Source organism: Natrix helvetica, assembly GCF_964273705.1.
Source record: "Natrix helvetica genome assembly, chromosome: 7".
NCBI lineage: Eukaryota > Metazoa > Chordata > Lepidosauria > Squamata > Natricidae > Natrix > Natrix helvetica.
The window spans coordinates 63,554,375-63,579,943 of record NC_138558.1 but is presented as its reverse complement, the minus strand read 5'-3'; the positions used below and the strand labels follow the sequence as shown (position 1 = coordinate 63,579,943).

Sequence of the window (25,569 nt, the reverse complement as noted above, 5' to 3'; positions counted from 1 at the left end):
GCCCGAAGTGTATTTTCGTGAGTGTTATTTGTTGTGATTGTTGAAAGGATGATATTAAATTAGTAATCCATTTAGTGGCAGGCTGGTTTGTATCTTCCGGCTTTCCAGAGTCATTGCAATTGCTACCAGTTTGTGTTATTGTGGTATGGAATTCCAGATAAGTAAATAAAAACATTGGCTGGTATTTTATGGGCCTGCGAAGAAATGAGATGCAGATGGCCACTTGCCCGACCTGCTTGAGGTATCAGAATGGTAGGCGCTTGTTGTTACATTACGGATACTAACATGTTGAGGGCTGTTGTCACGTAGCACAAGCGTGCAATTCAGAGTCCACTTTGTGCTTAATGGTAGACTTGCATTTGTCTTTACTCCTCCAGCACTTTTTCCAGGGTTGACTCAAAGCCATTTCAGAGAGAGAGAGAGAGAGAGAGATAGTGAGGATTTGCCCAGAACAAGCCTTATTATCATGGCAAGTGACTCAGGAGTGCTTCCTACATTAGGTACAACTACTTCCTGCATGTGTTTGTCCCAGTGGTGGGATTCATTTTTTTTACTACCAGTTCTGTGGCCGTGGCTTGGTGGGTGTGGCTGTGGCTTGGTGGCCGTGACAGGGGAAGGATACTGTAAAATCTCAATTTCCTCCCCTCTCCAGGGGAAGGTTACTGCAAAATCCCCATTTTCTCCCGATCAGCTGGGACTCGGGATGCAGAGAATAGATGGGGGTGAGGCCAACCAGAACCTGCTGAATATCACCTCTGGTTTGTCCCCCGATAGAACAAAAATTAATCCATTCCTGCGCTCTCCCTTCGTCCACTTCCAAGTATACGTTATAGTATGTAAGTAAGAGTGGACTGAACTGTTTAGTTCTGTACTCATGCCTTGTGCCTTTTGTGTATTTGTGTGAAGGTCTTTAGTAGATATGCATGAAAGATGAGAGAGCTATGACCCATTCCGAGGAGGCGATAAAAGGAGCAGGACGTGTTGTGGAAAATTTCAGGTCAGATGGCATTTGGGGGAAAAAGCAGAGCAGAGATAGCCAAGAAGACACAACAGAAGCGTCTCAAAACAAGAGAGAGCCACTCCCAAACTTGGCACATTTCACCGTTTCCTCCTCCAGTTCATATGGGAACTAACTCTTGTTTTGAGAAGCCTTTGTTGAGATAGCATATGCCCAAAACTTGTTGGAAATGATAAACGTTTATGGGAAAGGATGGAGTTTGGAGTCATCTTCTAGAAGAGGGATGGGGTATAACCGCCCCTTTAATGATCTGTGGACTTCAACTCCCAGAATTCTGGGAGTCAAAGTCAACAGGTCATAAAGAGACCATTATTCCTCACCTCTGATCTAGAACAAGTGTTTTATGTGGGCTTTAGTATCTTCTGACCTAATCAGCAGTGGGATTCATTTACCTTCCCTACCGGTTCACAAATGTGAGCGTGCATACATGTGCGCTTTGTTCACATGCACAGCACCTGCCCATGCGCACCACCTTCTGCACATGTGCAGTGCTCACACATTACATCGGGGTGGGCGGAGCCTCCCTCGCCCGAACCGGAGAAAACCGCCTGAATACCACCTCTGACCTAATCTGTGAACTAGATTCTGACTTGATTTGTGTGGTGTCAATGAACCGTTAAATTCAGAAAATGAGCAGCACAAATTGCAAGCCCACGTTTCACTGTGTCAATCTGGAGTCTCTCATCCAATCATGCTGGGGGAAGGCATACAATTCCTCCGCACAATCTTCCAGGTGACAGTCCTTGCAGGCAAATTCTGGGTGTGCAGTTATCCTGAGCAATGACGGAGCAATTTGCAATTGCTTTTTTGTGAGTTGAAGATCCTGTTTGGGACTGCCATTGTCAAGGCGCTTGTGCAGAAAACCAGAATCTGTGTGTGTGTGCGTGTGTGTGTGTGTGTGCGTGTGTGTGCATGTGTGTGTGCATGCTAATAGCATTATTTGAGACTGGGAAAAGGAATAATTGGCTCAAACAGCGTAAGAATTACCATCCTAGACTAGAGCAAGCAAAGGGTGGTTGCAGTCACTAACTGTTCAGTTTATATTTCTGCCCCACACTTGAGAGTCTGGGTGTAAAAGCAACCATTTTTCCTTACTAATGCCCCATCCGGGTGTGCAAAGATATTGGAAAATAACTACAGGTAGTCCTTGACTTACAACAGTTCATTTAGTGACCGTTCAAAGTTAACAAGGGCACTGAAAAAAGTGACTTAGGACCATTTTTCACACTTGCAACCATTTCAGCATCCTGATGGTCACTTGATAAAAATTCAGACACTTGGCAACTGACTCATATTTATGATGGGGTCAGATAATCCCGTTTTGTGACCGTCTGACAAACAAAGTCAATGGGGAAATGAGATTCATTTAACAACTGTGTTGCTAACTTAACATCTGCGGTGATTCACTTAGTAACTGTGGCAGAGGTGGTATTCAGCAGGTTCTGACCAGTTCTGGAGAGAAAACCTCTGACTGGCCCCGCCCCCATCTATTCTCTGCCTCCCGAGTCTCAGCTGATCAGGAGGGAATTGGGATTTTGCAGTAATCTTCCCCTGCCACTCCCGCCAAGCCACGCCCACCAAGCCACACCACACCCACCAAGCCACGCCCACAGAACCAGTAGTAAAATCTTTTGAATCCCACCACGGAACTGTGGCAAGAAAAGCCGTAAAAATGCAGTCGTAAAACTCACTTCACAAACGTCTCACTTAGCACCATACATTTTGGGCTCAATTGTGGTCGTAAGTCGAGGACTGTATGTTGGAGAAGGAAGCTGAAGGCAGAAAAAAGCCAATTTTCTGCCAGTTGGTTGTCTAACTTCAACATCACCACCCCTTCTCAAGTGATCCGCTAAGCCTCCAGCTGCAATGATATTTTTTTCCCATTTCAGAGAAGAAAAATAAAGGAAATAATGCTGGAAATTAAAAAAGAGCAGAAAAGAGGTGCATTGAAAGAAACAGAGGGCCTGAAAAGGAGGAGGCGGGGCCCCACCCATTTTAGGCTTGCTCTTCCCAACCAAATTTTTCCCAAGGGAAAGTAGCTGTTATCAGAAAAATTAAAGCCCAAACGCAGCCTCAAAAATCTAAGGTGGGGATGAGCTCATCCAGCTTCCTTCACCAAGCCCATAATTTGCATATGAACAAAGCAAGCAGTGGAAAACTGATGTGTTCTCTTTCCAGTGAATGCCATTTGGCAGTCTGTTACCCTTCATTAAAATAAAATCTATATATTGTTGCACATAATGCAATTAGTTTCCCCACCCATTCTTAGAACTGTTTTGTCTTACCCCAAAAGTACCATGTTCTGTCCATCCATTTAGAGTTAAACAGTTCCTATTACAATGCAAGATCATCGCAGATGGGGACTGCAGCCAAGAAATTAAAAGACGCTTGCTCCCGGGGAGGAAAGCTATGGCAAATCTAGACAGCAGACTAAAAAGCAGAGGCATCGCCCTGCCAACAAAAGTGTGTTTAATCAAGGCTATGGTTTTCCCAGTTGCAATGGATGGCTGTGAAAGTTGGACCATAAGAAAGGCTGAGCGCCAAAGAATGGAGGCCTTTGAACTATAGTGCTGGAGAAGACTCCTGCGAGTCCCTTGGACTGCAGGATGATCAAACTGGTCAGTCTTAGAGGAGATCAACCCTGACTGCTCTTTAGAAGGCCAGATCCTGAAGAGGAAACTCAAATACTTTGGCCACTTAATGAGAAGGAAGGACTCACTGGAGAAGAGCCTCATGCTGGGAACGATGGAGGGCAAAAGAAGAAAGGGACACGAGAGAATGAGTGGCTGGATGGAGTCACCGAAGCAGTAGGCCTGAGCTTCAATGGACTCCAGAGGATGGTAGAGGACAGGAAGGCCTGGAGGAACGTTGTCCATGGAGTCACAATGGGTCAGACACGACTTAGTAACTAACAGCAACAATTAAAATGCAGTCGTCTCTGTTACTAGTCTGAAAGTATTATTTTGAACGTAAACTAAATATCTTTGCATTTTGTTTTAGTGCAGTTTTTTTGCTCCTGCTGTTTGAAAATGCAGGTAGTCCTCAACTTATGACCACAATTGGGCCGAGAATTTAGACTGCTAAGTGAAACAATTATTAAGTGAGTTTTGCCCCGCCTTACAACTTTTTCTGCCACAGTTGTTAAGCCAATCACTGCCGTTGTTAAATCAGTAACACGGTTGTTAAGTGAATCTGGCTTCCCCATTGGCTTTGCATGTCAGAAGGTCACAAAAGATGATCACGTGATCCCGGGACACTGAAACCGTCATAAATGTGAGTCAGTGGGCAAGCATCTGAATGTAAATCATGTGACCATGGGGATGCTGAAGTGTGAAAAATGACCAGAAGTCACTTTTTTAGGTGCCATTAAAACTTCGAACGGACACTAAGTCAACTGTTGTAAGTTGAGGACTACCTGTACATAGAACCTGAATTTCAGTGACATAGCATGGAATATAAAATAGCATTTAAATTTCACTTTACTATTTTTTTTAAAAAAATCATGCAGAAATTGGAAGCATCTCATTAAACTAAAATTTTAGTTTGGTTATTGAGCTTGGGTGATCTTGATAACAATAGTGTAACAATTATGTCAAGAAGCTACGGCCACCAGGTTTTATATGTGACATATAGAGATCAGAGTTGGTATTCAGCAGGTTCTGACCAGTTCTGGAGAACCGGTAATGGAAATTTTGAGTAGTTCGGAGAACCGGCAAATACCGTCTCTGGCTGGCCCCACCCCTATCTATTCTCTGCCTCCCGAGTCCCAGCTGATCGGGAGGAAATGGGGATTTTGCAGTAACCTTCCTCTGTGACGCCCGCCATGCCCACCAAGCCACATCACCCTACCCAGCCACGCCCACAGAACCGGTAGTAAAAAAATTTGAATCTCACCACTGATAGAAACTTTCTAGCTAACTACTTAAAGCGGTAACAAAATCACAAAATAATGCAATCAAAGGCTGGTGAGAATTACTAAAATCACTAAGACTGAATTAATATTCTGAGACTAAAACCTACTTGAACATAGCAGGGCTTACTGCTGAGAAGGCAAGTGTGAGTTTCTGCTGCAAATTGTCACTTAAAGAATTGTCTTTCTCTACTAAATTATAATTCTGTTGCAATTTCTTCATAAACAGCTGGAAACATAACCATTAACGGGCGCTACCCACGGATTGTATGCAAAATTTTGATGGTTAGAAGAAGCCTGAGTGGAAGAATATAAGATTACATTTGACAGCGGTAAGGAATATTTCAACTTTATTTGGAAACTTAACACAAACCATGTTTTTTAAAAAATAAATCGGAATTAGTTTTGCAGGTGAAAAAAACAGTTAGAATTTGTACATTCAAATCTCGGTTTTGCTTCGATTTCCTTTGATAGTTCTAACATTGCAGGTGGAACACAAAAACAACCCAAGCCATGATTTTGAATTTAAAAAATCACAGCAAACTTTGTAGATAAACCAACATGGTTTAGAAGAGTGATTTGTGCTCTCCTCAAAATATGGCCCTCCCTTGGTTATGGGTCAGACATTGCAATAATCAATAATAATAATAATAATAATAATAATAATAATAATAATAATAATAATAACAACAACAACAACAACAACAACAACTGGCCGCTGTGATACAATTATGTTGATGCAATAATAATAATAATAATAATAATAATAATAATAATAATAATAATAAGCCATTCCACAAGCAGTTTCATTAATAGACACATCAACCTACAACCAGCCTACAAATTCCTCAGAATTCAAATCAACCTCAACTGCACAGCCAACCAAAATGGCACCAACCATCAACCAAGTCATGCAAACCCCCTCCCCACAGCACTTCCACCTCCCAATGACCACCTGACATGACCCTCACCCAGGGCTGGGATGAAAATTTTTAACAACCAGTTCTCTGCCCTGTTGCTGGGTAGGCTTGGCCATTGTGGGTGTGACCTTCTCAGCCTCCTGCACCACAGCACGGGTGGGGGGGGGGGTGTTTTCACCCTCCCCAGGCTCCAGAAGCTTTCCTCTAGCCTACGGGAGGGGAAAAATGGCATCCCTGGGGCTAAGAAGGCTTTCTAGAGGCAAGAAACAGGCCCGTTTCCAGACTTCCCGAAACTTCTAGGAGGCCCTCCCAGAGCCTCCACATGGGCCTTCCCCTTACCTGGCATCCAAAGCGGGCCGCGTGGAGACTCCTGGGAGGGGCAGAGTGGGGCCAGCCAGTTCTTGCAACTATGTGTTTGGCAAACCAGATGTAAAATTAGCATCCAGTTTGCCCGAACCGATCTGAACCTGCTGAATCCCACCCCTGCCCTCACCTGACATGACCTCCCCATCACAAGACCATTTCTGACCACACAGAGCCCTTATAAGCAGAAGAACTGACACCCCCCAAATCCCACTGAAGATGTTACCTAGCCTGGTAATGAAATATTTGGAAACAAACTCAGAAGCTCAGGGAACAAACCTCCACCTTCACCCTACACCTAAGCTACAGATATTTGCCACTATCTCTAAAAAAATCAGCTGGTGAGGGAAAATAAATAAAGGTGGAAGTGGAACCATGTTGTTAGATCTGGGCAACGAGAGACAGACTGCGGACACGAAGTAACTCAACAGCTCATTTTATTAGTAGTAGTAGTGATCCAGCTTGCTCTGTGGTCGGAGGGTTCCCCTTTTATAGGGATGAGGCACGCCCATTGACCAATCAGAGGAATACCTGTTTCCCGCTGTAGGAGCGGACCAGAGGGAAGACTTATCTCGATATATGTTAATATCTAACACCCCTCCCCTCCTAGATGGGACGTTGCGGTAGGTGACATAGTCCTTTAGGTAGGTGGGTGTTTGTCTTGCTCGGGAGGAACGTCGGAGTTCAGGTTGTGTTGAAGTACTTGCAGGACTGGTTTCCTGTTGGTTTGAAGTAGTTGCAGGATCGGGTGCTTTTTCTGTTTCTGGAGGTCTTGCGTTTTCGATGCTCTTTTCCCTGGTATCTTGTTCGGCTGCGATGACGGGGGGTTGCTCAGCGGCTGTGATGACGGGGGGTTGCTCAGCTGCGTGCGTGATGTCCTGTCCCCCGCTTAGCTCGCCGGTGTCGTCGTTTCCTGGGATGAAGTTTCCCTGCGGTTGTCTTTCTGTGGACAGGAAACTTTCGCCCTCATCCCTTAAGTTGGAGTGTGCTAGGCGACCTCGAAGCTGATCGATGTGCCTTCTCCAATTCCGCCCATCTTCAAGCTCTAACAAATACGATCGAGGGCCCATGATGCCAATGACCCTCGCCGGTATCCACAATGTCCCCCCTGTGTAATTTTGAGCATAAACAGTGTCTCCTTCTCTAAAAGATCTGACCTTACTTGTAGAGTCTGGGGGAGCCGAGGTAGAATAATTCGGGTGGAGCCTGTCCAGGTGAGACCGTAGGCGGCGACCCATTAGTAGTTCAGCGGGGCTTCTACCCGTCGTTGCGCTCGGGGTAATGTGTTGAATGAGGAGGTAATGGTCAATGCGTGTTTGCCAATCCCCCGGGCCCATCCTGGCGAGGGCCTCTTTCGCGAACCGCACCATTCTTTCTGCCTGACCATTGGACGCTGGATGGAATGGCGCGATGAGGGCGTGTCTGATTCCCAACCCTGCTAAAAATGTTTCAAACTGCATGGCCGTGAATTGGGGCCCGTTGTCCGATACTAACAGATCTGGTAGACCATGGGTGGCGAAAAGCCGCCTAAGAACCTTTATAACTGCCTCTGCCGTGGTTGATGTCATTAGGACTACATCTAACCATTTAGAATAAGCATCTACAACTATGAGGAAGGTTTGACCCTGGAATGGCCCTGCAAAATCAATATGAATGCGTGACCAGGGTGCCTTGGGTTTCTCCCATTCTGTGGCGGGCGCTTCCGGGGGTGCTGGTCTCGACTCCTGGCATGGGTCGCAAGTGGCCACCCACTCCTCTATTTCTTTGTCCATATTGGGCCACCACACATAACTTCTCGCTAACGCTTTCATTCTCACGATCCCCGGATGACCCATATGTAAAGCATTCAATACCTTTTTCGTAGAGCAAAAGGAATAACAACTCGATCCCCCCACAACAAACATCCCTGTAACACGGAGAGTTCGTCCCGTTTAGACCAAAACATTTTGAATTCCGGGCCCACATTTCCCTTTGGCCACCCCCTCCATACCCAAGTTTGCACTTGTTTTATTAAATTGTCCTTCGAGGAGAACCTTGCAACATCGTAAGAAGAAACCGGTCCCGAATCCAAACAGTCAATGAGCAATACCGGTACTTCTGGAGTGGGGTCTGGCAAAATGTCTGGTAATGGGCAACGGCTGAGCGCATCTGCGTGCCCTAGAGTGGAGCCCGGTCGATGAATTAACTTGTAAGAGTACGCAGCCAGGAAAACAGTCCACCTGGTCATACGTGGAGAAAGGGAGACCGGAGTGGGGCGATTTCCCGCCAAAAGTCCTAACAGCGGTTTGTGATCAGTAATGAGTTCAAAATCGCGGCCGTAGAGGTATTCATGGAAACGTTTCACACCTGCAACGGCAGCCAATGCTTCTCTGTCCATTTGGCTGTAGTTCCTTTCGGCCGATGAAAGAGTTCTGGAGTAGAAAGCAATGGGTGCTTCTTTCCCGTCGGGCATCCTGTGGCTGAGGACTGCTCCAACCCCGAAAGGCGATGCGTCGCAGGTCAATACCAGCGGGAGGGTTTGACTGTATTGCACAAGTAGTGAGTCAGTGGTGAGCAGGCGCTTTACCCCGGCGAATGCTGCAGCTTCGGCTCGTCCCCATCTCCATGGTGCGTTCCTCTGGAGTAGACGGTGTAGTGGCTCAGCAACGGTTGCCTTCTGTCTCAGAAAAACGCTGTAGAAATTAAGTAGTCCGAGGAAGGCCTGCAACTCGGTTTGATTTCGTGGTGTGGGGGCGTCCTGGATCGCCTTAATTTTCTTTTCAGTGGGGTGAATTCCCTGACCATCAATTCTATAACCCAGGAATTCTACGCTAGGCACGTTAATTTGGCATTTTTCTTTTTTAAGGCGGAGGCCCTTCTCTCTGATTCTGGCCAAAACAGATCTGACTCTTTTGTTTAGTTGCTCCTCGTTTGCAGCGGACACCAAGATATCGTCAAAATATGGGACGACTCCCGGTATCCCTTGCAACAGCCGTTCCATGACGCTCTGGAACAATCCTGGAGCAATACTTACGCCGAATTGTAGCCGGTTGCATTTAAACGCTCCTCTGTGCGTCACTATAGTCTGGGCCTCCGCTGTGGCGCTATCTACTGGCAGTTGCTGGTAAGCTTGTGCCATATCTAACTTAGCGAAAACCTTTCCTGGCCCCAATGAGTGCAATAGGTGCTGTACTACGGGCACCGGATATGCGCTCTGTTGTAGCGCGACATTAATTGTGCATTTATAGTCTGCGCATAAGCGGACTGATCCGTCTGACTTAACTGGGGTCACGATAGGTGTCTCCCAACGCGCGTGATCTACCGGCTCAAGGATTCCTTGTTCCACTAACTTATCTATCTCTTTATCTATTTTTGGGCGGAGTGCAAAAGGCACTCGTCTCGGTTTAAGTCGGATTGGCGCCACATTTGGATCTAAATTGAACGATATTGGTTTGCCCACATACTTACCAAGACCGGAGCTGAACACATCCTCGAACTCCTTAAAGATCTTTTCAGCGCTGCTGTTTCTCACGGCGTTTATTCCGGTGACTTCTAATCCCAGGGCTTCAAACCAATCAAGCCCCAGGAGGTTCTGCAATGGCGCGCTGGAGATGGTCACGGGCAGCTGGGCTTCGATGTCCTTAAACTGGATGTGGAATGTGCCTTGGCCCACGATGGGGACTTGGTTCCCCTGGTAGTCTCGTAGCAGGACGTCAGGAGCGCGCAGTTGGCTCTTTCTGAGGCTGGGAATGGCCTGTTTCATGGATGCCCATGAAATGATCGTCAGGGTTGATCCTGTGTCAACCTCCAGCTCGCAGGGTGAGCCCTCCAAGAGGACTGTGACTTTCAGCCTTTTGGGCCGCTTAGGGCGGACCTGATGTATCGTGGTGAGATACGTTCGCAACTCCTCTCTCTGGGTCAACTCTATCTCATCGTCTATATCCTGAAAATACTCTCGTTGAGCGTCTTGGTAGAACGCTCTTTCGGCTCTCTGTGTGAATTCTCTCTGGGGATACGCTCGCTCACTTTCTTGTGAGTAATCTCTCTGGGAATACGCTCGTTCAGCTCTTTGGGGAGTTTCTCTCTGGGTAAACACTTGTGGATTTCTCTCTGGGCGCCCTTTTTGATTTCGCCAAGCCCCTGGGTTGGGCTTCTGTTGGCGGTACATGGGTGGCTGCCGTGAGGCAGGGACTCCGCTCCGGCACACTCGTGCGATGTGCCCAAGTTTGTTGCAGTGCGAACAAACAACGTTCCTGAACCTGCAAGTAGACCTGGGGTGATTCCCTCCGCAGCTTGCGCAGGGCGGCAAACGGGATCCGGGTTTCCCCCCAGGCCTCCAGTGACTGCTCTGCATTAGGTGACTGTCCTCGAACTCGGGATCCACGTAGTCGGGGCTTGCGTCTTCGTAGTGGACTCTGGTTTGTCTCGGTGCTGGCTGGGTTTCGTTGACCCTTCTTTGTATGGTCACTGCTGATTTCTCCGCTGATTCCGACGCTCTTGCTTTGTTCAATGCTGACTGTAGGGTTAGATTCGGGTTGGCTAACAGTTTCTTTTGCAACGAAATGTCTCTTACCCCACAGATGAATTGCTCTAAGATATGCTCTTCCAAATCCCTGTATTCACAGTGGGCTGCTATTCTTCGTAGAGCTGCAACAAATTGGTTAATGGATTCTCCCGCCTTTTGAGTCCTCATGTTGAATTCTTTGCGGCTGACATGGCGGGACGGTTTTGGCGCGTAATGTGTTTCCAAGGCTTGTTTCAGCGTCGCCCATGGTACTGCTTGTATTGGAGTAGGCGCGGTGAGGTCTCTGGCCGTATTGAAGACTTCCTTTCCGCAGTAGCCGAGGAAGATATTTTTCTTTCTTGCATCGGTGATCCCCGTGTACTCATTTGCTTCGAGGAAACACTCGAAACGAATCATGAAGGCTTCCCATTCGTCGGTTGCTGGGTCGAAAGGAGCGGGGGGAGCATGCATCGCCATTTTCTCAGTTTGAATTTGCCGCGCTGCGGTGATCTGAGATGGCTGCCGGAATTTCTGCCGAATTCCTGGGCTGGATCAAATCCGGAGATTCTTGAAGTAGCGTTCTTCGTCCTATCTGTCTCTCAATCCCACCTTCGTCGCCAATGTTAGATCTGGGCAACGAGAGACAGACTGCGGACACGAAGTAACTCAACAGCTCATTTTATTAGTAGTAGTAGTGATCCAGCTTGCTCTGTGGTCGGAGGGTTCCCCTTTTATAGGGATGAGGCACGCCCATTGACCAATCAGAGGAATACCTGTTTCCCGCTGTAGGAGCGGACCAGAGGGAAGACTTATCTCGATATATGTTAATATCTAACACATGTGATTGCTCCAACCCCACCCCACCCTTTATATGCATAAAAATGGAGCAGGAGGTTAATTGTCAGCACCATCTTGATTCTTTTAAACCTCTCTACTTGTAGATGTTCCTGCAGAGATGGTGATTGTTACATTATTATTTACTACTAGCTGATAATCTGGCATTGCCCGGGAATTTATTTATAGGGGGAAAATGTCCATACCAAATGTAATTTCTAAGGTTGGATTTTCCCCTTTACCAGAGGGAGCCCCTCGTGGATTACTGTGAAGCTGTTATCATGGCAACTCCACTGCTCTGGACAGTAGAAGCCATTTTAAGGCACAACAGGCTGTATCCTAACAGAACACAATATAAATTGCGTGGCACAGCTGATTGTTACACAGCTGATTGTCTAAACTTTTTTTTTACTTTTTAAATCTTTTTTTTTACTACCGATTTGGGAGAACTGGTAGTTTAAAAATGCTTAAAAGCGTAAAAAAAAAGTTCAGACAATCAGCTGTGTAACAATCAGTTGTGCCACGCAATTTATATTCGCTAGTAAGCAGGAAATCCTGTTTTCTAGCGAATCTAAATCACGCGGGACAGCTGTTCCCCTCTCGCTGTTCTACTTACCTTTGCAGACTCAGAAAAGGCTTCTTAGCGTCTGTGGTGCATATGCACGCGAAGCAAACTGGTAGCAGACTGCAGAGCATTTCACCCCTGGCCTCATCCCAGGGATCCATGGACCACAGGTTGAGAATCAGCGGATTAAGGGTTCCATAATTTCCATTCCATACATCTTAAAGTTGTCAAGTTTGAAAAAAACTGGTTAGAAACTTGGCTCTTTACTTTCCTGATCCTGTAGCCACAGTTACATGGAATGATGGTCAGAAGACAGTCTGAGGGTAAACTATAGGCATTTTCTCATGTTATTTCCATATCTCATAAGGGCTTTTAAATTCAACTGAGGTATGGTGGCACAACCATTGATGCTGCCTGGGAAGATTTCAATGCTTTTCTATTTCTATTGTCTATACTTTATTTCCTTCACACAACTTCCAATATAAGATAGCAGCTTCTCACATTTTGGTTTTTTTTTTTTGCAACCCACTAGATAAATACAGCGAAATATTTCTACTGACAAACATGAATTGCTTAGTGAAGGGACTCTTTATTTTCTTTTATTATCTTTTCGTAAGGAGTGAGGGTGAAAGAACTTTATTTACCTTCAAAACTGGGAGTAATTCAGGGGGAAATCCCAATATATGGTACACTCCATGTTTGGGTCAGATGGAGGGAAAGTGGGTAAGGAGGTTAGCGCATGATATTCTTTGCGCAGTTTCTGAGTCTTCGACATTTTTATAGAAGTGATAGCAATTGTGAATTGGTTCCGAATTTCTCTGTTAGGAATTGAGGAATAGAATGCTTATAATATATGTGTATCCAGAGCATTTCTCCCCCCAAACAAGTGGATAATTTCCTGCTTTTTATTAACTTGAAATATTTTGTGGTTGTAAACCACCAATGCCACTATCTGATGTGCCAGTTCAGCATTTAAATAGCATCTTTATTGTAGTTTTCACTGCTTAGTTATATATGGGTTTTATTCTATTTTATAGTATCTCACACATCTTGTTGTTGTTGTTTTTTTATCTTAACCAGTTAATAGATTCTGACTTTTTTTTTAAAAATGGAGTTGTATGTGGTTTTCCCCAAGGCTTTCCCCCCCTTCTGTAGCCCCCTTGCATCTTTTATTATACAATACAATAGTAGAGTTGGAAGGGACCTTGGAGGTCTTCTAGTCCAACCCCCTCCCTAGGAAGGAAACCCTATACCGTTTCAGACAGATGGCTATTCTTGAATAATAAACAAATAAAAAGCAGAATGGGGTGAAATTTGAAAAGCTTTCATTTATTTCTCTGTTAAATCAATGTTATTCATTGATCTTGGACTTTTCTTTTGTTCCCTAAATATCCTTTCTCCTTTAACCTTTCCTAATTATCCCTCCTCCAGAGCCAGAGGGGGCAGAAAAAGATAAAGCAAACCATCTGATTTGCAGTTTATTTATTTTCTTAATTAAATGCTAGATTGTCCTCCCCCTGACACACACACACACACACAATCAGGTGATAGGAAGCTTGTTCTCTGTGTGTGTGTGAGTGAGTGAGTGAGTGAGAGAGGGAAGGAGGGAGAGAGAGAGAGATGGAATTATGCCCTGATCATCTCTGCCAGATGTTAGCTTCTTTGGATGTCAGGATACTAGGGCACATGATGACAGTTCTAATTTTATTTTTATCACTCCATGCCGGAATGACAAGGATTCTGCCTTGTTTTAATTTGGTTTCATGAATTACTGCTTCCTTAGGGAGCGATGTTTTGAGGATGAAAATGGGATTTTCCACCTCTGTTACTTCCTTAGCAGACCACAGGGAACAACTGGATTGTTGTTAGCCTTGTCAATAGCCTTAGACTATTAGTCTTTCCTTTGGCATCAGATGAGCAGTGATTTTTTTCCAACTGTTTTCCAGGTTCTGGCCACATAATGTTGCGCAGCTATCCTTGAAGTGGCAGATTATTATCAGCATAAAATTTGCTGCTCTTATTGTCAATTTCTGACTTGCCAGAGAGGGATGATACTGAAATGGTTCTGGATTTATTTATAATGTACATTGTACAGGTAGTCCTCGACTTGACAATCTCAATCGATCCCAAAATTTCTTTTGCTAAGCGAGACATTTGTTAAGTGAGCTTTGCCTCATTTTATGACCTTCCTTGCCACAGTTGTTCAGTTAGTGACACGGTTGCTAAGTGAATCTGGCTTCCCCATTGACGTTGCTTGTCAGAAGGTCACAAAAGGTAATCACATGACCCCAGGATGCCACAACCGTCATAAATATGAATTGGTTGCCAAGCATCAGAATTTTGATCATGTGTCCATGGGGACGCAACAATCGTAAGTGTGAAAAATGTTCATAAGTCACTTTTTTCAATGCTGTTGTAACTTTGAATGTTCACTAAATGAACTATTGTAAGACAATGTCTACCTGTACATGGACAGGGATTGTTAGATTCCACCATATTTATTTCTTTTCCCATTCATCAGCTGGCGGGAAAACAGCTGGATTGGCAAGTTTAGTCACCTGTCTCACTCTGACTATTCTGCTATTTGTTGATACTAGCTGATAGTTAGGTTCCTTTTGGGCAAGGATTTAGGACTTCTGTCCCAGAAAACCCACATCAATCAGGAACATGAGCTCAGCAAGGCTTAGCAAACAGTCTTTCAGAGGAATGTTTATCCACACGCACCTTATCGCATTTGAGCGCTGCCAGATAACTAATTTCCAAAGCACAGGGCAAAGCAAAACTTGGCACAGAGTCTCTTATAATCACAAACAGAACTTTCTACTCTTGAACCGACCGAATGAACGAATTGTTTCCTGCAAAAGCCCACTCCCCGTTCGTTCCTCTTTTGTTTCCTATGGGAGGGGCCAATCACCTCCAAGGTGTGGCTTTACTCCTAAGTCGACCCTGCTTTCTTAGTTGTTCTTGTCTTCTGGCAGCTCTGAGCACGCCCACACTGGGAACAGGCTCCAGCTGTTCTTCTGCCTCACTGCTGTCTAACTCCCTCTCTGCCTCTGACCCAGAGCCTTCATCTGAGCCTTCCCCAGCCTCCAGGACTGGCCCAAGCTCCTCCCCAACCTCCTCACTATCCAACTCTGCTGCCAGCTGTGCTCGCTGCCGGCGGGCTACAATACCTGCGATGGGTATAAGAGGAACACTCGGGTTGAAATAATTAAACTCTCCTGATATCTAGTTGCTCCCAAAAGACAGAGCCCAAGGAGTGGAGGGAAGGGACAGTCCTGCAGAAGTCTAAATGAAAGATGCCAGACTGATCTTATCTTCTAAGGGTGATTTCACTATTTGGGTTAAAAAATGTTTGGAGAATGGTTTATGAACTCTGAGTTAGATTTTTAAAAAGTCATATAAGTAGCTTTGAGTCTGACTTTTGGATTAAATGATGCATAGATGCGATTCACATCGTTATTAAACAAACCATGCAATCCAACCACGATAAAGTTGATTTCTGTGATTTAATCTATGTGACTCTGTTGTATTGTACATTTTGTTCCAGTAACATTTAGCAAACAATGGCTACAGATGAAAGAGGCACAGAACGCAAAGTTCAGTCCAAAGGACTAGGTAGCAATGCTCCAGGTACTGAAAAAAAAATAACATTATCAAAATCCGACAAGAATAACAAAATGTATGGTTTGAGATAAGATTAAAGAGACAGAATTTATTCTTGGGTTTAAAAGTGGCTAAATAGCAATGTTATTGTTATCAGACTCATTATTCTTAACTACTATATACATTGGAAACAATTTTAGGGCCCTAATAGAGAGATTAATTAAAATGAATAGATACTACTGTGTTTCCCTGAAAATAAGACATGTCCTGCTAATAAGCGCAATCAGGCTTTTCAGAGCATGCGCCATAATAAGCCCTCCCCCGAAAATAAGCCTGCCCCCAACTATTTAAGTGCATGCGCAACCATCCCTGCCATTACCACTGTACCACCTACCGGTACAGCTTGTGGGGCAAAAAGAGGGCTCACCGCAAAAACAGTGGCAAGTGAAGCAAAGTGCTTCCACCTCCCACCCTTTCCTCCCGCGCAAAAAGAGCCCGGCACAAAATCAGTGGCAGGCCAGCAATGTGATCACCTCGCCCACCTGTTCCTTCTCGTGCAAAAAAACACCGCCCACCCCAATGGTAAAGGCATCCTGCCTGGTTCCCTTCCCCGCTGTCCCTTTAGCGAGGGGTGGCAGGTGGGGGGGGGAAGAGCGAAGCGCGCCTCTTACCTTTCCAGGTCCATTGCGTTCCTCGCCCTTTTGGTCCAGTGAATCCCCATGTAAAAAAAACCTCGTGAGTTTAACTTGCGAGGTTATTTTTTACAAGGGTCTTCACTGGATGAAAGGGCGAGGAACGCAACGGACCTGGAAAGGTAAGAGGAGCGCTTCGTGGCTCAATACTGCCCACCTCGCCCCAATGGTAAAGGCAGCCTGCCTGGTTTCCTTCCCCACAGTCCCTTTAGTGAGGGGTAGTAGGTGGGGGGGGAGAAGCGAGACACGCGTCCTAGCGCTACCACAGACTGACAGCTCTGCTGCGTTCCTCGCCCTTTCGCCCATAGAAGCCCCATGTTAAAAAAACCTCGCGAGTTGAACTCATGAGGTTTTTTTTACAAGGGGATTCACTGGACGAAAGGTCGAGGAACGCAATGGACCTGGAAAGGTAAGAGGCATGCCTCGCTTCTCCCCCCCCCACATGCCACCCCTCGCTAAAGGGACAGCGGGGAAGGGAACCAGGCAGGCTGCCTTTACCATTGGGGTGAGGTGGGCGGTGTTGGGCCATGTGGTGCGCCTCTTACCTTTCCAGGTCCATTGCGTTCCTCGCCATTGTGTCCAGGGAAGCCCCTGGTAAAAAAAAAAACCGTCTCGCGACTACAACGAGTTTGATTGAACTTGTGAGAAGGGTTTTTTTTTTTTACCAGCGGCTTCCCTGGACACAATAACGAGGAACACGACGGAGCTGGAAAGGTAAAAGGCATGCCTGCTTCTCACCTGCCCCAGAAAATAATAAGCCCTCCCCTATAATAAGCCCAAGGCCATATTTCATGGAGGAAAAGAAAATAAGACCCTGTCTTATTTTCGGGGAAACACGGTATAAAAAGCTGAGCATCATAATCTGCAACTAGTGGTTGCATTGCACAGGTATTCTTCAGTTTACGACTACAATTGAGCCCAAAATTTTCATTCTAAAGTTGTAAAATGGGGCAAAACTCACTTAACAAATTTTTCACTTAGCAACATAAATTTTGGGCTCAATTGTGGTCAGAATTGAATGACTATCTGTATTTGGATGGAAAATCACTACTAGGGCTGTGATGTAGATCTGAACATTGGCTCTGCTATTGCTACAGGATTTATATTCCTTCCTGCACCATTCAGTCAGAACTGAAGAAGCTTCTTGGATGAGAAGCAAAATGTCTTCAAGGAAAAACAAAGTCCAGCTGCCTTTTGAAAAAAGAACTTTTTGGACTCCCAAGTAAGAAATGCCTGCCTGAAAGTCTAATGAGTAAAGCTAATCATAAATGATATGGTTGATAGAAGGAACCCAAAGTGCCCCCTGCTTTAATGGATCTTTCTGAACCAGTGGAAATCATTAGAGATAGTTGCCCTTGGATTTGGATCTAGCAGCAAAAATATTAATATTTAACCATCTCTGAAATTGCATCTGTGCATCCTGCCATCTCTTCCCCATGCATCTATTAATTGCTCTCTGAAATTTTCAGTCAGTGGGTATAGCCAGTTTTAATCACCATTGTGACAATTCTGTCTCTTTATCTCTGCAAGTGATGTGTGTTTTGTTTGTGTGTGCTGTTGCTGTGTTCATTGCTGAAGGATTCTGACCTGCAATTATGCAAGTGAAGAGCATAATTTCATGATGTCCTGAAGTGCGACTTCCCTAGATTCGGTGCTTTCTTCCTCCATGTTTTTTCAAGGGCATGCTTTCAATTTGGAGTTTTATCTGACTGCATGAGGCTTTTGGCAAATGTTGTAATCATGGAAAGCAACATATGGAATTTGTGATAATGAAAAAAAAACTGTATAACAGAGGAACATTAAATGACTTATATAAGAAAACCACAGTGCCAAATCTTGTATTAAAATATCAATATTAACAGCTCTAAAATGCAAAGATGGGCATTAAGAGATAAGAGCAGTTTCCCTTCATCAATAAACACCTTCAAATCGCTGTAAAATAGAATCGCAGAGCCACATTCAAGGAAGGTTGACAATTGCAGAAACCAAGGCCATATCTTTCTCACATTTTTGGCAAAAGTAGATAAATTATTATGTTTTTCTAATCTTCTGGGATGCACCTTTGTGTTCTGACCTAGCTTCCCCCAAAAGCATGAAGCAGATTCCTGGTCCTGACAAAACCCCTTTTATTAAACGAATGTGAATTCCTCTCATTCACATTCAGCAAAGGCCTGGTGAACAGTCTTTCAAAGGAATGTTTATAACTACAGACCTTATCTATCTTGGGAAGCTGCCATGTAAATATTTTCCAAACGCAGGGCAGTGCAAGGAAAGACTGGGCACAGAGTCTCTGAGATTCATGGACAGATCTTCACACTCCTGGAACAAAGGAACAAATGAATGAATTGTTTCCTGCAAAAGCCCACTCCCCTTTCACTTCTCTTTTATTTCCTATTGGGGGGGGGCATTCACCATCCACCTGTGGCTTTATTTCCAAGTTGATCCTTATTTCTTAGCTGTTCTTTTCTTCTGGCAGCTCTGTACATGCGCACACCGGGAACAGGTTCCAGTTGTTGCTCTACCTCACTGCTGTCTAGCTCCAAAGGCAGCTGAGAACTGCCAGAGGGGCTTGGCCCCATCTCTGCCTCTGACGCAGAGCCCTTGTCCAAGCCTTCCCCAGCCTCCAGGACTGGCCCATGTTCCTCCCCAACCTCCTCACTGTCTGACTCTGCTGACAGCTCTGCTGGCCACTGGTGGGTCACAACACTTTGTCTGATTTGCTTTCCGTGTCTTAGTGGCTGACAATGTTGTCAGAACTCTAGTCAAAATAATAAAAAGAGAAAATAACCATTAAAATGACCACATAATAATATGTTTTAGTCTACAGGTCTGGTTCCTTCCCAAGCCCTAATTAGGTTTCACCATGTTTAATATTTTAAAGTCGGCCAGAGGACCCTAAACAATAAGCAGAACAACTTAGTAGCTGTTTTATTGTAGAATTCTGAAGATGGAAGTCATCAGAATAATGTCATCCAGCCCTCCAGGAGCAATGGTATCCAAAGTGTCAAAAATATTCAGGATGGTGGCTGCAATCATGCAACTGAAGTCTTGTCCCTTTTTAATGTGTGTACCGGATGCACAAAAAATGGGATGGGGTTTTTGTTGTGAAGTTGATTTTTTCTAAAATCTTCCTAATGGACATGGTCCTTATAGTCTCTTCCAATTCTTACTACTCCGGTGATGGCTCTGATTATAGAGTTAGTGCCCTCATAGCACTGCAATCTATTCATGCTTCCATATGCTTTGCCACCCTATGTAAAATGCCTCTCCATCTAAAAAGCTGTTGTTATTTAGCAGTGATCATTCTGGGCTACACAAACCAGTGGATTGATTGAAACTTCCCTTGTTTTATATGTTAGCACCTAAAAGGCCTAAAGCAACCCAGACTTGAGACATCTAGAACAAAAGAACACAACTTTTGCCCAGGGTCACACTCCCACAAAGTTTTAAGTGTCCCTTACGGAGCTCCTCCAAATCATGCCGAATTGTAATTTTTAACATGAAAGAAGGGGGTAAATGATTAAATGCCTGCTGAGTTCCCTTGTTAGTTCAGAGCATACATTTATTTTGTCAGGATTATTGTTTAATTCAGTGGTGCCTCCTGTCCCTTATATCTTTGTTCGGTGTAACTTTTGGAGTGACCATCCCCGAGAGAGATCTCAAGACTCTGTTGGTCTTGTTGGCTTCTGCTTTGGAAGACAGAGCTCAAAATGTAAACTAAGTAGAATATGGATTCATTTACCAGCAGCAAACCAGACCGATGCTACATGACTAATAAGAAGTATGAATAACACTATCTGGAGAACTGAACGCTGCATTTACATAACATTCTGGGGTTTTAATGTAACATTCTGGCTATCATCTGTCATGCCTAGGTTGGTAGTGCTGTATATATACATTAAATGAAGATTTGGCTTGTTTCTGTAGCTGTAATAAAAAAAGTGAAACTGGTATTTTTCTCTTTTTCAAACAATACATAAAGATTGGAGGAGGAATATAGCTCTCTTATCATGGACCATGATGTTCCATGATAAGACCAGTCTTGGCATGCTAAAAGTATCTAGTATGAGCATCTACACAACAGTTCAATTTTCATTATTGCTGTATTGTTTGTAACCTCCTTTTCTTCAAAGGAAGCTAACTGGAACATACTAAAAAGTAAAGCAATATTAAACCCAACCAACAAAACAATGTGGAAACTCATAAAACTGCTACATTTCCTCTAAAAACATGTCACTTTAGTGTCATACGTAGAGAGAGAGGAATATCGAATTACACCACAATAGTCATGACTGGCTCAAAGTTGAAACAAAATGTTTAAAGCAGTGCAACCTGGCTACCTCAAAACCTATGGTACAGTGGTGGGGTTCAAATTTTGTTACTACCAGTTCTGTGACCATGGCTTGGTGGGCATAGTGTGGCTTGGTGGGCATGGCTTGGTGGAGGTGGCAGGAGAAGGATACTGTAAAATTTCCATTTCCTCCCCACTCCAGGGGAAGGTTACTGCAAAATCCCCATTTCCTCCCGATCAGCTGGGACTGGGGAGGCAGAGATTAAATGGGGGCGGGACAAGTCAGAGGTGGTATTTGCTGATTCTCTGAACTACTCAAAATTTCTGCTACTGGTTCTCCAGAACTGGTCAGAACCTGCTGAATACCACCTCTGCTATGGTAGCATGATCAGTCCATGGATGTTTGGAGATACTGTCAAATCGGGCTCCAAACCAAATTGTTCCCAATGGATAACGTATCTGGCATGTAAGTGTGTGTTTATAGTTGTATTTATTTTGTCCATGTTGTTATGTTTTATGGCAATGTTTTAAACTGTGGATTGGGTGTTATAAGCTGCTCAGATGTCTATGGAGACACTCAATCATCCATGGTTGTCCCAAAGAAGCTTTTTCAAAGGGCAACTGGACTTCCTTCGTTTTCAAGCAAAAACAATGTATTTCAGGGAAAAAGTTCAGCTGCCTTTTGAAAAAGCCAGAGATGAGAATTCAGCTGGTTCTCTCTGGTTCGTGTTAACCGGTAGCGACTGTAGCGGGAGGCTCCGCCCATCCACCCCAACATAATGCGTGAGCACTGCACATGCTCAGAAGACGGTGCGCATGTGCAGGCGTGGCATATGCGAGTGAAGCGAGGGGGCGGTCACGCTCATATCTGCGAACCGGTGAAGGAACATAAGTGAATCCCACCGCTGGAAAAAAGCACCTTTAGGATAAGCTGCACAAAGTCTGTTGCAGTAGAATAGCTGTAACAAATCTAAAGGAGGATGTTGAGAGGTGGTGGTGATGATGATGATGTAATCCTTAATTTTCCTTGAGTTTCCTAATATTATAAAAGCAGCAGGAATGTGAAAAAGAGATTGCAAGGAGGAGAAAGCGAGATCGTGTTTGAAGAGCAGCCAGCTTTGAAAATCCAGATGGTGTTCTTTGCATAGGCAGCACTATTCTTCATAGGACTGCAGAGAATCTTTATGCTTTTTTAAAATTCTATCCAAATAAGGGTGATGGTCTTTTTTCCATCCTTTTGCTAAATTTGTTGAATTTCTCTGGCTAGTATTTATCTTCACCAATATGTACCTCTGAAACTTTTGGTACAATTTCTTTAGAAACTGTTGGAAGAAATGTCCTTCTGGGTTCAGTTCCAAGTGGGGAAAAAGACACTGGATTCATGGAAGTTGCTTGGAAAGATAGTTTAATGGTGGACAGGATCACATGGCTTGAGGAAGAAAGGAAGAAAAGGGAAGAGATGCTGAGAGTGCCTGGGTTTTATGCCCTCTCTGGGCTTTTGAATTTTGAGCTTGTATTCTGATCGGTTGTCAGACTCCCATGGGGCCATGCAGGGACAACTCGCTAGGCTGTCCTGAGTCCCAAGCTTGGTTGACTCTTGCTGGGTAATGATGTAATGAAAAGGCTCTAGGCAATTCCTACTATGGATCTGCCTGAAGGAGGTAAATCTTTATTATGTAGAATAGACTGGCCCAGGCCTTAATGGCCCATTGACAAAAGTGGGGGTGGGGCTGAGTCTCTGCTTCCCTTTTAGGGGAAATATTCTGTCCTTTTAATATTTCCTAAAATATCTCTTTTTTCTAGGAGAGGGGTGGGTGCTAACTTCCTACAAAACTCATGGAATGTGGGTCTGTTGAGCAAGTATGTTGAATGAAGATTGGTGTCCTACAAAGCTGTAAATTCAGATTTCCTTTGTGCTCCTTGGTGCCCTTAACTAGGCCTACCAGATTGAGAGTGCAAAAATCTGGACTCTAGATGGCAGCATCTTGAACACTAACATGCTGCTGCCATCTAGTGATTGATTTGGGTTTTGCATTCATACCCAACTTTGGCTGGAAGGATTCTATTTTGTTCTAATAAAACAAGAGTGAAAAATAACAGATATCAATTCCAGAAGTAGTTATAAGACCCAAAGGTCGCTAATCGCTTTTAAATCTAAATTTAGAGATTAAAAGCCTAGATCACATGTAAGAATAAAATGGAATGGGGTCTGCTTGCTTTTTGACTTATAAACAAACAAATCAGTGTAGTTACTGATTGAGGCTGGCTAGTATGTGCAGAATATGGATTGTCAACACACCATGGCTTGAATGTTTCTATTTTAATTATTTTTAAGCCATTTGGGATCAGAAGCCATTTCTCAATTTATTTTTCCCCTCCTCACATTTCTAAACTGCTCACCTCTTCAAAGACCTTCAGTATAGATCAGTTTTAAGATGATTCTGATGGTTTCATGGAGAAAGCCTATAGACACAACGGTAGGAACCGTGTTGGAGGCTCCAGATATAGGGTCACAAGTTCCCCTCCCCTGCCTTTACGTTTTTGCATATGTTAATAACCAATTATTGCAAATTAATTAGCACGATGATCAACTGATGCTTCTGTAAGCCGTCATATAACATAGGAAGCAACTGAAATTCTTTTTCTTTTTCACCAAAGAAGGTGAGTTTGATGAATCAGTGTTTGTTAGATTAATGAATTAAAAAGGGGCATACAAATTATAATCAAAGATGTGATAATGAACAGTGGTTCATTTTTTTAACTAGCTAGATATCTCAACTAAGAAGTCCCAAATTAAGAAGACGCCTAACCTTGGCAGCCTTTCAACAGTTGTTGTCAAGAGGAAATTATGAGTGTCTTATTTGAACAAAGACTTTGCCCATTGGTGAATCTGTTCCTGAAGCACCCATTCTTGTCCTGTTATTTTGCTATAAATTAGCCAGTTAAGGCTAATATCTCGCATCTCTTCAAATTTTTATGCCACCTAGATCCATTTTATTTACAGTTTCTGTCATTTGATTGATGTGATCTAACTTCTCTTAACATAGCTGGGCTTTGCTTTATCATTTGTAAAATGCATCACAAGTGAATCATACCTACCTTTATACTTACTGGTTTTTATTTACTTACTTTGGTCTTATATTTTGTTTTCTCTCGTTTTTGAGCTGGTCTCTGACCGCAAATAAAATCTTACCTTTGGAAAGCTGTTAGATCTTTGAATGGTCATGTGACTTCAGGGGTACATAATGCATATTTATTTGTAATTATAATTTAAGATTGCCAACATGATCGACTCTGGATGGCATGCAAACTTAAAAACAGCAACTGAGTACAGTAAAAAGCCAAACAAAAGAGAGTTGTAACAGGGGGACGTGTGCTGAAGATGTGTGTTATGTGTTACACTGGCTGGAAATAGCCTGACCATCCTCATCAAAATTCAGAGAACACTTTGTCTAGACTTTTGTACTGTGTGCTGTGTCTAGAGTAGCTAACAAACTGCAATTCATACCAAACACAGGTGCATGACTGCTAACTGAGACTGAGGCTATGGAGCATATGTATGCCACTGGCTACTGGACTATGTCCCAGTAAATTCAACATGCTTGATTGTGATCTAGGAAGCTGTGTGGCTTTGGGACCAGGTTAACCATCTGCTCCTACATTAACAGGCCAGTCAAAATTGGGCTCATTGCTTATTTCTTTTTTCCTACCATGAAAAAAATAATAATTAGTGATGTTGGTGAGGAGACAGAAACCATGAAAGAGAGAGAAAGAGTTTAAATGCGGGATAAATAGGACCCAAAAAAAGATTCCATAAGGAGCACTACTCAGGTTGCCCTGAGGACACTGATAAATCTCCAAGTGCTTCAACACCAGAGGTGGGTAGCCATTTTTTTTTACTACTGGTTTGTGCATGCATAACGCTTCTGCACATGTGCAGAAGCATCCGGGCGGAGCCTCCCACCGCTGCTACTACTGGTTTGGTCGATCCGGGCCGAACTGGGAGCAACCCATCTCTGTACAACACCCTCTAGGATGCAGATTACCAAGGAATAGAAATCCTTCCCTTCCCACTATCCTGTCAGAGCTGAAGAAGCTTCTTGGATGAGAAGCGCAACATCTTCAAAAGAAAAAACAAGAAAGTCCAGTTGCCTCCGGAAAAAGCAAATTTGGGACAACCGTTACCTGGATGACTGAGAATCTCTACAACAGGGGTGTCCAAACTTGGGAACTTTAAGACTTGTGGACTTCAACTCCCAGAATTCCCCAGCCAGGCTGGCTGGGGAATTCTGGGAGTTGAAGTCCACAAGTCTTAAAGTTCCCAAGTTTGGACACCCCTGCTCTACAGAATTCCATAAGAACTATAAAAGCTTTCTGAGGGCTTTGATAATTATATTTATATAATGATCTTGATGGTCGATTAAGACATTTGAATGCTCCCCGGATGCAGATATTTGTGGCTTCAAGGAGCACTAGATGGAGATGGGAAGGCAAATTGATCATCAAGTATCCAACATCTGGAAAATTGGTTGGTTACTTAACTGTGGGCAAGTATGCTTGTGAATCAAACCTTTGGCTCCGTTGAGTGGAACCATTTCCTAATTTTCAACCTGAGAGGCTGGGATCCCTGAGATCTGCCCCACAACCAGGTGTTCTATGCCTGCCCCAGGTTTTCTGTGCGTGGTCTACAAAAGCTGCATTTAGTAACTGAAAAATCAAAGGGCTTTGTTCTTGTACACTTGGAAAAGTGTACAAGAAGCTGCAGGAAACCAGCTGGCCATTTAAAAAAAAAAGAAAGCATTAGGAAAATAAGTGGTGATGCGGAGAGAGAGAACATATGGAAGATTTTTCATCTCTAGTTCACTCTTACAAAGTTTCCACTGAAGG

General features: G+C 44.0%; 1 protein-coding gene across 2 annotated transcripts in view; it reads left to right on the top strand.

Annotated features, from left to right (window-relative positions):
• Window positions 1-25,569, top strand: part of CRACD (capping protein inhibiting regulator of actin dynamics) — a 171,141-nt gene that overhangs the window by 77,709 nt on the left and 67,863 nt on the right. Inside the window, exon 2 of one of the 2 annotated variants that reach the window (XM_081959776.1) lies at window positions 5,158-5,260. The exons of the other annotated variant lie outside the window; for it this stretch is intronic. The gene's annotated coding sequence lies outside the window, so the exon portion shown is untranslated. The remainder of the gene's footprint in view (window positions 1-5,157; window positions 5,261-25,569) is intronic. 2 annotated transcript variants of the gene reach the window in all.